We start from the raw sequence: 11,831 nt of genomic DNA, 5'->3' as shown, positions 1-11,831 counted from the left end.
GGCAACATGGGAAGCTCTACCCTCCTTCACCCATGGAGCCACATTGGTGTTGTCTGATGGGAGCCAGCCAGCTCCATGAGTGTTCTGAGCTAAAATTGGTACATATCACTGATGTTAGCCCCTGTGTGTTCACATGTTCTATTACCCTGTGGCCAACTGGTAACTTTCTCAACTTGTGCATATGCTGTGCACCAATTCTCATCTTGATTAGATTCCAAATGGGGAAACTATCCTGTTAAGGCTGGTCCTCTTGCCTCATTTGATTATTCTTCCAGTCCAAGTGCATATTCTTTACTGTCTCATGAAGATGTCACATGCTTTTGTCATGTTGGCTATGCATACCATGTTGTATTTCTTAGCTAAATCACTGAAATTTGCATAAAAAGATAGGGAGGCAGGAAAGATGGGTGCTTCTGACTACTGAATAAATGTAACTGACTGCTTGTTCATATCTTAAAATAAGGAGACATGGAATCTGTTTTGAAAGGTGGGACATCCAGCACTTCACCTTTCCGAACGGAAGCACAGTCTGTGTGTGCATTGTTAAGACATGAATTATTCATAGGAGTATGTTTTCCTGCTTCTTTCCTGCAAGGACTGTGTTTCATGAAAGTAGGTAAATATATCGCTGAATTTTCTATTTTGCTTTCTATAGAGCAGTGGTAGTGGACATTGGCCAAGATCTTGCATTAGGAGACATAGATGAGAATGCACTGGGACCACCACAATTGCTATTGCATTTCTGGCCACAAGCAGATTTCTGGCAGAGGCCTGTTGGCAAAGTCGGATTTCTTGATCACATCCCTGGGTGTTTTGGTGTGAACTCACCAAACAAACCTCTGCTAGAGAGCTGCTTATAGTTGGTGATGCAGCGGTTGGTCTATTAGACATGTAGACAGTGGATTGGGCCAGATCCAGCCCAATCTAGCTGTCCACACCTCCAAAACTATGGGACCACTCTGGAAGTTCCTGGAATCTCGGGACTATATCCTGTTTCCCCTTGAGCTGCATTAAAGGCTGAATAATAATAATAATAATAATAATAATAATAATAATAATAATTTATTTTTCTATCCCACCACTATCTCCCCGAAGGGACTCGGGGCGGCTAACATGGGAGCACAGCCCAAACAGAAACAAAGTATAAACAGTTTAAAACACATGGCAGGTTCTACTGTGAATCCAGCCTTGCATAGCAGCTGAGAGCCAAGTCCATATTATTTGACCTATGAAGACATGGCTCTAATTTCTGATCTAGACTTCTATATGGAGTTCACATGATTTGACTGAAATACGCAGCTATTTCAGGCCAACCAACACATCTATAAATGCAAAAGGAGGAATCTCTATGGATTGTGTCTCTACTGCAGAACATAACTTTCCCTGTAGAAATCAGATCAGTGGAATGTAGGAAAAAACAATAATTCTAAAGGCTCTTTGTTGTTGAGGTTGTTTTTTTTTTCCTTTATAGCTTTAACAACAAAATGTACTGGCAACATTTTACCTCATTTACCCCTTATGGTGATGTTGATTCTGCAGACATTTAATCCTGAATTTAAACACATAAGTAGCCCCATATTGAGTTCAATAGATTATTTGCTTCCATAAAGCTAACCATATGTTTAAGTGACATGCTGGGATGGGGCCTGTTGCTCAGCCCTAACAGAAAGGGCCTTTATGTTCCACATAAGAACAGATCAACCTAAATTCCAAGGTTATTAAAAATCCATGTAAAGGGATGAGCCAGTGCAAAATTATGGACCTTTTCATTTCTTTTAAACATTAGTATCCTTGCTGGTCAAAACTGTAACACAACTGCATTCTTAAGAAGTACAGATTCTCCTCATCTACCCTCTGGAGATACCTGAGTTTCTTTTATGACATGCATAGAAATTTCTGGTGAAGACAGAGCCAATTTGCCTGAGCACCTCTGAAAGAGTACGGTGCCCTCCAAATTTGCTGGAAATTAGACATAAATGGAACTCTGAAATGACCAAAAGTCACTTCCAGTTTCTGAGGCATTGGAGAATGCACCCATCACCACCCACCAATAAGGCATAGTGTAGCAAGCAACAGCAGGGATCCCAGTTACCACTTTTCATAAATGTTTCACTGGCAGAAATAGACTAGAGGCATAATAATTCAGTGCCTTGCTCTCCATGGCCACAGAACTCTTTCAGTTGGTGCATCTGTCTGGCCTCTAAGACGGGTTGGGGGTGAGGCAGAATCTGCTGTGCTCACAGTAATACCACTATCATGAATGTGAATGGCAACATTTGTAAGTGTGACTTACAAATTCTGAACAGAATCCCTGTCATTGTTTTAAAATTGCTTATTTTTTTGTCAATACTCAGCATGTTTGTTGGTCTGTTTTAATAAAAGGAATATATATACATAATCTATATACATAATAAAAGTGGAAGTATGTATGTGTGTGTCTGGGGTTTCTACTTCCACAGAGAAGCTCCAACTCAGTGCCGGCCCAACATAGTGACCAATGTAAGCGGCCACTTGTGGGCTTGGGCTGTGGTGCAGGCTGGAGAGCAGCTGCAATGAATCACTGCAATGAATCACTCTGACCAGGAGGTCATGAGTTCGAGGCCCGCTCAGAGCCTATGTTTGTTTGTCTTTGTTCTATGTTAATATGCATTGAATGTTTGCCTATATGTGTAATGTGATCCGCCCTGAGTCCCCTTCGGGGTGAGAAGGGTGGAATATAAATGCTGTAAATAAATAAATAAATAATAAATACATTGTCTCCGGGGTACCATCAAGGTGCCCCCACGGCAGCGGCTGCGGGGACCATCGGCTCCCTCCTCGCGAGAAGAGCTAGGGCTCAGTCTGAGGCCTAGCTCTTCTCGCGAGGAGGGAGCCGATGGTCCCCGCCGCCGCCGCCGCCGCTGATGCCGCCGAAGGTATCTGTGGGGCCTTGGGGGGGCGCAGTTTCAGGGGGGGGCGCGGCCACTAGGTTCGCCTACAAGGCGAATTTACCTAGGGCCGCCTCTGCTCCAACTTCCACAAAAAAACTATGTCTCATAGCATTGAGGAACCACTAATAACATTGCAGGTTATACCGAGCACCGTGATCATGTACAAGAGCCGCCAACCCCTGCCAATGTCCTCCACAAACACAATACAGCCCACCACCCAAGTGAATGTTTTCATATGGGGACAGTTTTGTCTTATATTTTGTGTTTCCTCCACTAAGACGTCTCAGTGTTTTCTACTCTCTCTATTAGTGCAGACGGGAGCCCCGGTGGCAAAGTGTGTTAAAGCATTGAGCTGCTGAACTTGCAGACCGAAAGGTCACAGGTTCAAATCCCGGGAGCGGAATGAGCGCCCGCTGTTAGCCCCAGCTCCTGCCAACCTAGCAGTTCGAAAACATGCAAATGTGAGTATATCAATAGGTAGTGCTCCAGCGGGAAGGTAACAGCGCTCCATGCAGTCATGCCGGCCACATGACCTTGGAGGTGTCTACGGACAACGCCGGCTCTTCGGCTTAGAAATGGAGATGAGCACCAACCCCCAGAGTCAGACACTTAACGTCAGGCAAAACCTTTACCTTTATTCGTGCAGAATTTGCATGATCTCACCCACTGCCTCTCCCATAATCCTTTCCTACTCTTTTCTGTGGTGCACAGCAACCAGAGAGGAATTGATCAGCAACTGAACATACTGGAGTGGTTTGTGGAACAGACTCAACATAATGGAAGTTGTACTTCACCCTGCATCAAAACAGAGCACTGTGATCCCCACCGACATTGGACCTGGACCAAATTTGACACACAGAACCCCCATGAGCAACACAAAATATTGGAAAGGTTTGGGAGTGGGGGACTGACCGTGACATTTGGAAGTTGATTTATAGTTCGCCTGCAATCAAAGAGCACTCTGAACCCCAACAACAATGGACTTTACTTGGCTCACGAGAACCCCCATGACTAACAAAAAATACTGGAGGACTTTGGGGGGAATTCACCTTGATTTGGGGGAGTTGCAATAGTTACCTACTTCCAGAGAGCACTGTGAACCCAAATGACAATGGATTGGGACCAAACTTGGCATGCATACCTGATACACCAAAATTTAAATATTGGAGGGGTTTGAGAGGGGCTGACTTTTATTTTAGGGAGTTGTAGTTCACTTACAACCAGAGAAATTGTGACCCTAATAATGATGAATTTGGATCAAACTTTGCACAGAGAACCCGCATGACCAACTGAACCTACTGGAGGAGTTTGAGGGGACTGACCCATCATGCTGGGAGTTGTAGTTCATCCTGCAGCCAGAGAGCACGCTGAACCCCAACTGATGATGCATCTAGAGCAAACTTGCCACACATGTCCAACATAACCAACTTTAAGTACTGATGGAGTTTGGAGGGGTTAACCTGGCATAATGTGTGTTGTAGTTTTCTCACAACCTTATGCATTTTGTAAAATAAAAAATTACTTTTTCAAATAACCCAGGCATTGTCGGGTACCCAAGCTAGTAAATAATAAAATAAACTTTCATTTCAGTAGAATTTATTGCCATGGACAGGGAAAACTGCCAGTTTTCCCTCCTCTTGCTCATATGCAAGTTCTTTCCTTTACAAATATGAAGAAAGTCAAGAATTTTTGGTAAATTCTTCAAAACAGACGGAAACAATTTTCCCTCACTTTTGCACTTGCCAATCAATTGGAACATCTATTCCCAGCCTGTAGAGGACCATATTGTACCTGTCAGCCCAATACATGTAAAGATGAGGTGTTTCTTTGGGAAAGAAAGGTAGTAATCTACAGCCAGCACTAAAGTAGGCAAATAAACACTGGCTTTCAAATCTAGAATTGAGCATTCACTGTTCTGGGCCCAGACAGTAGAATCTGTGAAATTCAGTTTATTTTAGACTTGAAACAAACTCAGGTTCTTTGTATCCCTAATTTGAAGACATGTATGGATTTTGGAATGTTGTTATCAAAAGAAATTGCTCACTCACCCCTGTCCATTACTATAGCACATTATTGCCTGAATCGTGAATTTTATAGGGTTCTCTTAGACAAGGTATTTTTGCCAGATCCTTCCTCTGAAATATAGCCTATAGCACTTAGTGTCCATTGGTGGTCTCCCATCAAATTACTAACCAAGGCTGACCCTGCATAATTTCTAAAATCAGAAAGGATGTGATGCCTTAAGAGTATGTATATCATCTTAACTAAAGTAGATCACTGAATTTATGTACAGTGTTCCCTCACTACTTGGCGGTTCACTTTTCGCGGATTCGCTGTTTCGTGGTTTTTCAATAAACTCTAAAAGACTATTATAAATCATAAAAAATTACAATTTAGAGCCTAAGGAAGGGAGGAAGGAGAAGCTGAAGGGAGAGAAAAGGAGCCCAAGTGGCAACGGGAGGAGAAGGAGGCAATTTATCAATGCACAACTTGTTGATAAAGACTTAAAATAGTGCATAACTACTAAAATAATGTATACATATTAAAATAAATATAGCATCTCTACTTCGCGGATTTTCACTTATTGCGGGTTGTCCTGGAACCTAACCCCAGCGATAAGTGAGGGAATACTGAAATTTACCTAAGTGTTAACTCAACACGAAACAGTTGCTACAATGGGTTTATTCTCACTAGATAGGCAAACAGAGGACATGCACATACATATGAATGCTCAAGCAAATATCCCTAGTATGAACACAGAGTCCATGGAGAGGATTACAGGATAATGCCTGTTGGCCTCCCTATTCAATCACTGTCCTCAACACCTGACATCTGCACATTTAGTGTAACATCTGGGGAAAAAATCCTGGATTCGTATATGCATGCCCTTGGAGATTTCTGATTGAGATCCCATAGAAGGTGAGTGTAAAGCTTTCTTATACATTGAAATTGTGCTAGAGGGCAAATGTACATCACCTGGAGGTTCCAGTCTTTCTTCTTGCTCTATGTATTAGGTATATTTGTAGGTTTTTATTTGAATATTTCTTGCATTAAACAAAAGAATATCACAATTGCCACTGACTGACCCTCCCCGACCCCCAGCAAGGGGCAACATTCTCTAAAGATGAGAGAGCCTTGTATTGTCTGACACCTAAAAGTTGATTCAGAATATATGTAGATAAATACTGCCATAGCCCCATTCTATGGCATGGAATTTGTAGTCTGGCGGGATTTTTAGCCTTTAGCCTTCTGTGTATATGGTTTAGTATATGGTTATAACTCTAGCAAAAAATTCTAAATACAACAACAAATTGTTGATCACAGGATTCTGTAACATGAAGCGGTGCATATGTACTCTCAGAATAAAATGTACTGGCTTATATTTTAGTATGAATATGTGGGGGGATACAGAACTACAACTATCCTGTTTTCCCCCCAAATAGTGGTAACACACAATATAGAGTCAATTCGCCATATCCATAGATTCTGTATCCACTGATTGAAGATGCAAGGCTTGAATATTTTTTAAAAGATCCAAAATGCAAAACTTAATTTTGCCATTTTATATGAGAAACCATTTTACTATGCCATTGCATATAATAGTACTTGAGCATCCATGTATTTTATTATCCATGCAGGGTCCTAAACCAAATCTCAGTGGATACTTAGGGCCCACTGTAATAATATAATACCGAAATCATCTCATACAGATGTGGTATGTCTTATCAGACTGCTGTACATATACAAAAATTTTATATGTTTGATAATACTGATCACAGGGGCCCCTGGTGGCACAGTGTGTTAAAGTGCTGAGCTGCTGAACTTGCGGACCAAAAGGTCCCAGGTTCAAATCCTTGGAGCGGAGTGAGCGCCTGCTGTTAGCCCCAGCTCCTGCCAACCTAGCAGTTCGAAAACATGCCAATGTGAGTAGATCAATAGGTACCGCTCTGGCGGGAAGGTAACGGCACTCCATGCAATCATGCTGGCCACATGACCTTGGAGAGGTCCATGGGCAACGCTGGCTCTTTGGCTTAGAAATGGAGATGAGCACCAACTCCCAGAGTCGGTCACGACTGGACTTAACGTCAGGGGAAACCTTTAACTTACCTAATACTGATCAAGATATTGCATTGGTTTGGCTAATGGCATGGGGGACATTTGCAATTGTGGTAATAGTGCCACAATCGTGGACAAGAATGTTGAACAGTTTCCATGCATAGATCTGTCTTAAATAGTCATAGCTGTTTACCATAGCTGGAGCTTTCTGAAAGGTCCAATGAACCAGTATCTAAAAGATTATGTTCACCTTTATCACGGTAGGTGATCACTTGTGGCTGAGTATGATTGTTGTCCAGAGGTAGAGTCTTGCAATTTCATCAGATGGACAAAATTTCTCATCGTAGGACACTTCCAAATTTCCTTGAGGCACAGAGTCCACTAGCTCCCATTTCACTACATCGATCTACTTGCAGATGGACTCAGTGCCATAAGTGAAGTGGAAGTATGCTAAGCCACCACCAAGGCAACATGGGAGGCTTTCCTTATTGCATAGGTGGACACTTCCCCCATGGGATGGGGTGAGGGGGAACGCGGGCGATGCGGGGTGCATCACGCCACAACCTTAAAGAAGACCGACAATTCTATTTTAAAACAACTTGTAGGTCTTCTTCTGAATACGCACACACTACGTTGTCATCGGCATATTGGAGTTCTATAATAGATGTTGTGGTGACCTTGGTTTTGGCTTTCAGTCTGCTGAGGTTAAATAGCTTGCCATCTGTCCGATAGATGATTTCCACTCCGGTGGGAAGCTTCCCATCAACAAGATGAAGTATCATAGCGGTGAAGATGGAAAATAAGGTAGGGGCAATGACACATCCCTTCTTGACACCGGTTTCCACCTTAAATGGGTCACTTTGGGAACCGTTGCTGTCCAAGACTGTTGCCATCCTGTCATCATGGAGGAGCCGCAGGATGTTCACAAATTTGTCAGTTAACCTTTAGTTACAATACTTGAGTACCAGGGCTTGGTATTTATGCCACATTTTTAAAGATTATCCCATATTTACGTCTCTTGCATTGTCCACCAACATTCCTTTAAAGCATCACAAGCGAAGTTTATTTTATATTTTAAAGAGAGTCTGAAGATGTCCTGGAAGTGAAAAGAAAAAAGAAAAAAGGGGAAATTCTGGGATATGTGTGTGGCAGAGTCCCTTCTGTATAAATGAGCAACGAGGATTTTTTCACAATAGCCTCTCAAGCTCCACTGAGAAGAGAGCCCCAAATGTAAAGACAATAAGTGAGGTATCAATATTTCTAAGTGTTTTGGGCTGTTGTTGTTTATGTATTTGGCTCCACAAGCCGAACAACTCTGATTCTCTCGGGTGGGGTCTTTGTGTGTTGGCTTCAGAAAGTGGCCTTCCTAACAGAGCACCCATTGTCAGGGTACCTGAATGGGCCAGAGGGAGGGGGGAATAGCACATAAATTTCATTTTTACTACAGCATCAACAACACTCTGGAGAGAGATGTCTTACAATATTAGTGTCTTTGGAAGCATGGCCATTAAAGCGAGCACAGAGGGAATCACCCATCTGCACAGGCTTCGAAATAAGAGCACTGCTGTGGAGCTGAAATGCGGACTGATGTTGCTATTTAATGTGGCTTCTAGCAAACTATGAATAAAACTCCCAGCTGACAAAGTTACTCTCCCAGTTTTGAAAGTTCTTTGAGTAACCAAAGCAGACAGTGCTACCGTATGGCCTTTTAACTCTGTACAAACAGAGTGGAAACACACACACACATGCAGAGGGGAAAGCAAACAAACAATGGCTGTGGCAGTGCCAACAACTACAACCATTTCCTGCTTAACAAGTACCATCGATTACTGGTGGATTACCTGATGTATATGGCTAGACAAATTCTAATATTGATGAGATCGTTGCAAATCTTCTCTTGTACCAAAATAGTTTCTGGGTTTTTTTTAAACCAGAGTGGCTCAGCTGAGACTCTCTATGTATGGTTAGGCCTAGCCCAGTACAGCCATTGAGATGAGGTTGTCAGTTTCAGTCCAATAACATCTGAATAAACACATTTTTGCACCTCTGATTTAAGGTGATTTACATCTTACCTACATCAATACCTACTCCCAAACATTCAATTTAACCATATAGTCAATCAACAAATGTGTAGCAAACAAAACCAATGTAGGGTTGTTGTATGTTTTCCGGGCTGTATGGCCATGTTCCGGAAGTATTCTCTCCTGACGTTTCACCCACATCTATGGCAGGCATCCTCAGAGGTTGTGAGGTATGGAGAAACTAAGCAAGGAAGGTTTATATATATCTGTGGAAAGTCCAGGGTGAGAGAAGAACTCTTGTCAGTTGGAGGCCAGTGTGAATGTTGTAGTTAATCATCTTAATTAGCATTGAATAGCTTCATCTCCTGGCTTCTTCCTGCCTGGGGGCATCCTTTGTTCAGAGTCCTTAGCTACCCCTGGTTGATTCATGTCTGGAACTCCTCTGTTTTCAGAGTGTTGCTTCTTATTTACTGTTCTGATTTCTAAGTTTTTAAATACTGGTAGCCAGATTTTGTTCATTTTCATTGTTTCCTACTTTCTGTTGAAGTTGTCCACATGCTTGTGAATTTCAATGGCTTCTCTGTGTAGTCTGACATGATACTTGTTGGAGTGGTCGAGCATTTCTGTGTTCTCAAATAATATACTGTGTCCAGGTTGGTTCATCAAGTACTCTGCTATGGCTGATTTCTCTGGTTGAATTAGTCTGCAGTGCCTTTCATGTTCTTTGACTCGTGTTTGGGTGCTGCGTTTGGTGGTCCCTATGTAGACTTATCCACAGCTGCATGGTATACGATAGACTCCTGCAGAGGAGAGAGGATACCTCTTATCCTTCGCTGACCGTAGCATTTGTTGGATTTTCTTTGTGGGTCTGTAGATAGTTTGTAGGTTGTGCTTCTTCATCAGTTTGCCTATGTGGTCAGTGATTCCCTTGGTGTATGGTAAGAACACTTTTCCTCTGGGTGGATCATTGTCTTTACTCTCGTGGTTTGTTTTTGGCCTTGCAGCTCTTCTGATGTCCATGGTGGAGTATCCATTGGCCTGTAGAGCCAAGTTTAGATGGTTTAGTTCACCTTGGAGGAGGTGAAGTTCGCATATTCTTTGTGCACGGTCTGTCAGGGCTTTGATTGTGCTTCTTTATTTATTTGGGTGATGGTTGGAGTTTTTATGAAGGTATCTATCTGTGTGTAGGTTTTCTGTAAACTGTGTGGCCCAATTGTTGATTGGGTTTGCGGATGACCAGAACATCTAGAAATGGCAGTTTTCCTTCCTTTTCTTTTTCCATGGTGAATTGGATGTTTGGGTGGATACATAGGGACCACCAAACGCAGCTCCCAAACATGAGTCAAAGAACATGAAAGGCATGGAGTACAGACCCAAAATTAATAAGAACATCAACCCTGACTTTGTCTTACACAACTGCTGACTATGCCTGCCCTGTTTGACACAAGTCTGTCCATGTGAAGCAGGTGAACATAGCATTGAATGAAACATGCAGAATAATCACAGGATGTCTCAAACCTACACCTGTTGATAAACTCTACAAGCTAGCTGGTATTGCACCTCCCCCGATGTGTGATGGGAAGTTGCTGCTAACTGTGAGAAAAATAAGATTGAACACTGTGAAAGCCATCCACTGCATGGCTATCAGCCTCCTCCCAGTAGATTCAAATCAAGGAAAAGCTTCATGAGGACCACCACTCCTCTTGACATTCCCCCAGCAACAGCGAGGACGTTCTCTGGTCAGCTAAGCCAGGAAATCCCAGTTGGATGGCCCCCCACGAGAGTCTGCCTCCAGGGGCAAACCAAGAATGGACAACCTGGAACAGATTCAGAAGCAGAGTGGGCAGATCAAAAGACAACCTGCAAAATGGCACTGCCTAAAAGAATCCTCCACCTTGTGTGACTGTGGAGCAGAGCAGACAACTCTGCATCTGTATGTTTGTCCACAGTGTCCTGCCTCATGTACAGAGGAAGAAGTGCTTGAGGCTACAGACAATACAATCACTGTTGCCTGATTTTGGTCAAATGATATTTAGCCGTTTGTGTTCCTCCTATTTTCATCAGTTTTATATTAATGTATGCAATGCTTTTGATGCAAAATAAATAAAAGGGCAGTGTCCTCATTTTCTCCCCCTCAGTAGCTATACCCAGAGTGTCTAGGTGTGTGATGATTTGGGGGTGGGTGAGCCCCTAAACAGAATGAGGCACTCTAGAGAACAAATTGAACTTTCAAAGGGGTCTTACGGTATATAACAGGAGTCCCCAAACTTTTTAAACAGGGGGCCAGTTCACAGTCCCTCAGACCATTGGAGGGCCGGACTATATATATATATATATTTTAAAAAAACTGTGAACAAATTCCTATGCACACGGCACACATCTTATTTTGAAGTTAAAAAAACCAAACAGGAACAAATACAGCCTCAATGTTAATAATAATAATAATAATAATAATAATAATAATAATAATTATTATTATTATTATTATTATAATCATCATCATCATGAAAATAATAAAGAGGGTTGGGCCATGTAGTCCAACCCCCTTCTGCTTTTGTCCACTAAAAGCACAAGCAAAGCACCCCTGGCAGATGGCCACCCAGTCTCAATGTTAGTAATAATAACAATAAAAATAATATCAAGGATTGGAAAAGACCCCTTGGGTCATTTAGTCCAGCCCTCTTCTGCCTTTGTGTACCACAAATTAAATAATAATTAAAATACCTTTGTAAACACAGGCAAAACTCCAACTCCAACCCCAGCCAGGCACAGGGCAAGGAAGGAGGCGGGAAAGCCTTGTGCAGGGAGAGGGAGGCGCCAGGAA

The sequence above is a fragment of the Anolis carolinensis genome, chromosome 6, assembly GCF_035594765.1.
Source record: "Anolis carolinensis isolate JA03-04 chromosome 6, rAnoCar3.1.pri, whole genome shotgun sequence".
NCBI lineage: Eukaryota > Metazoa > Chordata > Lepidosauria > Squamata > Dactyloidae > Anolis > Anolis carolinensis.
Note: the sequence above shows the minus strand (reverse complement) of the source record.